Source organism: Portunus trituberculatus, chromosome 36 (assembly GCF_017591435.1).
Source record: "Portunus trituberculatus isolate SZX2019 chromosome 36, ASM1759143v1, whole genome shotgun sequence".
In the NCBI taxonomy this organism is placed as follows: domain Eukaryota; kingdom Metazoa; phylum Arthropoda; class Malacostraca; order Decapoda; family Portunidae; genus Portunus; species Portunus trituberculatus.
The window spans coordinates 7533964-7539093 of record NC_059290.1 but is presented as its reverse complement, the minus strand read 5'-3'; the positions used below and the strand labels follow the sequence as shown (position 1 = coordinate 7539093).

At 40.5% G+C, this 5130-nt stretch overlaps 1 long non-coding RNA gene across 1 annotated transcript; it reads right to left on the bottom strand.

The window, feature by feature from the left end:
• Window positions 1–3507: 3507 nt before the first annotated feature.
• Window positions 3508–4443, bottom strand: LOC123513675. Its single transcript, XR_006677426.1, has 3 exons — window positions 4312–4443; window positions 3846–4157; window positions 3508–3745 (listed from the first exon to the last, which is right to left on the bottom strand). It is a non-coding gene; the product is annotated as an uncharacterized LOC123513675 (long non-coding RNA).
• Between the last annotated feature and the right edge of the window lie 687 nt (window positions 4444–5130).

Here is a 5130-nt window from a genome sequence, read left to right as displayed (position 1 = left end):
AGGGGTATTCAATTAAAAGTCACTGAGGTCCAGTTCTTAAAATTTCCCCCAAGTAAAAGGTCCGAACGGAAGTCCAGCTTGTGTCTTATAGCCGTTCCCCATGTCGACATTTTCATATGGATTCAACAGTATTTATTGTCTATTTTCAATGCAGGAAATGTTTAACAGAGTGCACAGCTAGCTCTTTTGCCCTAAATAAAAGTAGTCCCAGGCAAATAAATTTAAGGCCTTTATTTCAGATTAAAGAAAACAGAAATCTCAGAATAAAATAAATTGCGAGCAGAGCCAAAAAACCCTTTTTTCTCTCAAATTAATGAGGTCCCAGCCTAAAGAATTAAAGGCCTACACTTCAAGTAAAACAGTCAACATCATCAGGAGAAAATGAATAAAAAGTGGCTCTTTTAGGAAAAAGAATATGTGCAAACATAGCATTGATTAAAGTTTTATTTTTTTTCTTGAAGATGTCCCAGCCTAAAAATTGAAAGCCTACTATTCAAGTTAAAAAAAAAAGTCAACATCTTCAGAAAACAATAAATAAAAAGTGGCTTCTTTAGGAAAAACATGTGCAACACTGGCCTGTTGACACCCGCCAGCGTTGCACGGCGCCCCGCCACCCGCCACACCCTCCCTCCCCGCTGTCACCCGGCCGCAGATTGGTCACGGGTCCGGACAGAACCATCGCTCGGTCCGGATCCGGACCGGGGTCCGCCATTTGGTGATGCCTGGTGTAGACAGTATTTCTGAAGCACTTAAGTTAATCTTTGAAAGATCACTTAGGTTTGCTGAGATACCTCAGGACTGGAAGTTAGCTAATGTTACACCAATATTTAAAAAAGGTAGGAAGGATGATGCGAATAATTATAGACCGATCAGTTTAACTAGTATAGTATGTAAGATACTAGAGAAAATCATTACGGGTAGTATTTGGGAGCATTTAAATGAGAATAGATTAATTAGAGATATCCAACATGGCTTTAGATCAGGGAGGTCCTGTCTTACAAATGTGCTCGATATCTTAGAATATATTACCAAGGAGTTAGATGATGGAAATAGCATAGATGTTATATATCTAGATTTTAGCAAGGCGTTTGATAAGGTACCGCATAGGAGGCTAGTGTACAAATTGAGACTACATGGGATAGGGGGTAGGTTAGTTGATTGGATTAGTGAATGGCTTTCTGATAGGAAACAGAGAGTACTATTAAATGGGGCAATGTCTGAGTGGAAGGAAGTGGTTAGTGGGGTACCCCAAAGATCAGTACTAGGACCTCTTCTTTTCTTGGTGTACATTAACGATTTAGATATAGGAATTAGTAGCAAAGTATCAAAGTTTGCAGATGATACTAAGATAGCATGTGCAGTACAGGGTGAAAAGGACAATTACAGAATACAACGAGACCTGGACAGGCTGATAGCATGGGCAGACAGGTGGCAGATGGAGTTTAATTCTGAAAAGTGTCAGGTTATGCATTTAGGTAAAGACAACACAAACTTTAGCTATGAGATGGAGGGATGTTGGCTAGAGGCAGTAGAGGAAGGAAAGGATTTAGGAGTAGTGATAGACAGAACTATGAAATTTTCAAAGCAATGTTTAGAAACAAGAAATAAGGCAAATAGGATCCTGGGTTTTATAAATAGAAATGTTAGTTATAAAAGTAAGGAAGTGGTGCGTAGCTTATGTAATTCCTATGTTAGGCCCCATTTAGAGTATTGCATACAGGCCTGGTCAGCCCATTATAGGCAGGATATCAACATGTTAGAAGCAGTTCAGAGAAGAGCAACTAGGATGATACCTGGAGTATAGAGATAGATTAAAGGAATTAAACATGTTTTCATTTGAGAGATGTATAAGAGGGGATATGATATAGAGTTATTTAAAATGTTTTCAGATACAAACTACATAGATGTGAGATCTTTCTTTACCTTAGAGGAGGGAAGTAGGACTAGAAATCATGGCAGGAAGATTAGAAAGCAAGGCTGCAGGTTAGATATAAGAAAATATTTCTTTAGTCATAGGGTGGTAGACTTCTGGAATGCATTGCCAGAGAGGGTTGTAAATAGCACTAGTTTGACAATGTTTAAAAACAGATCAGATAAACACTTAAATTCATTAGATTTATAATTATGTATAGCGCTGCATGATAGTTTTTATAAGAAATTTACTATAGTTAAACAAGACATGATCCCCATGTATGGGGATCACAGATTGTAGAGGAGTTCGATGCAGGACTTAGCCCTGTTAATGGGCCAAATATTTAGAATTAGTATATAATGTATTGTGTACTTGTAAGTGTATCTTTAAGTACTGATGACGAGGTCGCTGTGCGACTGATACAGGATATCCTAGATGGGCCCTGGTGGCCCTTTGTTATCCTATTATTTATGTTATGTCAGGCCAAGGCATCCTTCCATCATGCTCAATCTAGCTGGTAGCCAGTGACTGGTATGCATTAGGGCTGGGCAGGATTCTATAAAACGGGTAATCACGAATCCGATTACTTGCCCAGTTGGATTCGTGGGATTCGAATCCTCCACGAATCCTATGTACTCGTACTCTTAACAGCCCAGGACGCCCGAGATTCTTCCTCAGCTAGTGATATTGTCTGCCAGGCGCGAGATTCGTTGGTGTTTGCAAGGGAATCCAAGCACGGAGAGAATCCAGGATTCCCCTCCACCTGTCACAAACATCACGACTCTCGCCCTTTGGCTAGAATTTGCCGAGATGCAGACCGTGTCTCCCATGATGCTTACCAAGGATATATATATATATATATATATATATATATATATATATATATATATATATATATATTTATATATATATATATATATTATATATATATATATATATATATATATATAGTCATGTAAATGTGCAGTTATAGTGTGTGTGGGAATGTGTGTGGATTATTCAGTGTTATTATGGTTTTAGTTTATTTGAGGATACAAGTTAGCCGTGGTGAGCTTCAAAATGTCGACATTACTAAACTCAGCATTCACAACACAATACATTCCAATACTATGTCTTTGTGTGTTAAACTTCAGTATTCCAAAGTTATCTGGGAATTATGTGTGGAATATTCAATGTTTTATGGTTTTAGTCTGTTTGAAGATACAAGTAGCTGTGGTGAGGGGCTTCAAAATGTCAACATTACCAAACTCAACATTCACCACACATAATATATAAACCTAATAAAAAATACAGAAATAAATAAGAAAAGAATCCGAAACAACAAAAATAATATATATATGTATGACATCGTATGACGTCACATGAAATTGGCGAATCAGATCCAACAAAAGTGATGGTGACTTTGGGAACACTATAACCTTCCACATGTCGCTAGCATACACAATAGCTAGCCCCACAGACCTCATTGATTATATACTCCAAAAACATAATTAATAACATCATACAGACTATATTGTACAAATTTGTTTGCTTTTACGTTGTTCTCCATAACTATATTTACTCAGGAATAAGAGACCTCGTCCGAGGAATGGATTCCATACCGGATTCTAGAATCCTGACGCAGTAATCGGATTCGTACCGCCTTTCAGGATTCTACAGATTCGAATCCAGTAATCGTCTCCCGCCCAGCCCTGGTTTGCATACTTCCATCCAGCTTGTACAGTATACTGCCTCTGTGCGGCTATAGTCATCAGCAGCCAGCGTGTCTGCGGTCATCTCTTCAGAACACGCACCAACACAGCCCAGACCAGTGAACGCACCTACCACGTAACCCTGGAACAACAAAAAATACCATATAAAACCACACACCCAAAAAATAAATAAAAGTAAAAAGTGACCGAAACTAATCCCAATCATTCACGTACCATTATACCATTATGATAGCACGTGCACGCCCGCCACAGCCAGCCAGCCAGCCACGCCACCACCACCACCACCAGCACGAGGCTCCAGGATCGCCGCCACGGTGCGCTAACGAGGACATTACTGGGGAAGACTAGATAATTAACATGTACCTGGAAGAGAAGGTTACTTTGTACCTGAAAGAGAATGGTTAGCCGCGCCGCCTATCGCCCTATGCCTAACGCCTAACGCCTAGGAAACAGTAATTTGTACTTTACTTTATTCCGAAGGGTTGCTCCAGCGGTGTCAGTCCCACGGTGTGACCTGTGATACGGGTACTCACCTGTAAAGAGGAGAAGGAGGGAGTTAGTGTGGTGTGGTTATCAAAGCTACTATTTCATTATTAACGGAGATCAGTATAGGAGTCACGTGGTTCAGGTTAATGCTTAGTACTTTATTGCAGTGATAATGAGGCTTAAATAACAATCTCAACTTACCAAATCCAGCGCGAGGAAGACGCATTCAATAGGATAAACTAACGCACACTATCTATCACTACACTAACCGCGACGCCACGCACGCACACACAAGGAACCGCACTCGCCCGCCGCCATAAGACAAAAGGCCGAGGATTTGTTCAGCTGGTGTGGGATCACCTCGGCTGTCTTCGAATGTGCTGCCCTTTCTTTGGCTGACACACGCCCACCTCACGCCCTCATATCCACACGGCACTATAACATCACACTAAATTTGTGCTCACTGAGACACATTTCAGCGCTAACAAAAAGATGAGATTGGTAGGAGATTAATTATATCGCGCACTCGATTTGTTTTCTTGCCATACTTTCGCACAGGGACATGGAACAAGAGGCTGCTAACTGCTTGTTATCCTCACGCCACACACTCCTGCCTGGCTCCATACCATCTCCCTCCCTCCGTCCTGTTTTCGAGGAAAGCAGTATTTCCTCGGACAATTGATTTCAGTAGGCTTCACCGTAACAACTGTTTGGACAAACTTTCTCCATGTTAGTTCTTATAAGTAACATTATTCACTTGTACAAACACTTTCAGTACATTATACTAGTTATAAACTACACATACAATCAATTTGGCACTATGACGTTAGGTTAATACTACAAAGAATACAATGTTTACCTTATCGTCTCCCTGCGCACGTCTCAATCTCGCGCCCTCTCTCGTGAGTGAAGACTCGTGATGCCCTGAGGCTAACCCTGAGGCTATAGGCTAGGCAAACACCAAAATAAAATAGCATCCAGGCGAACCTTTATGTGGCATTAAATACTGATACTTAAGGA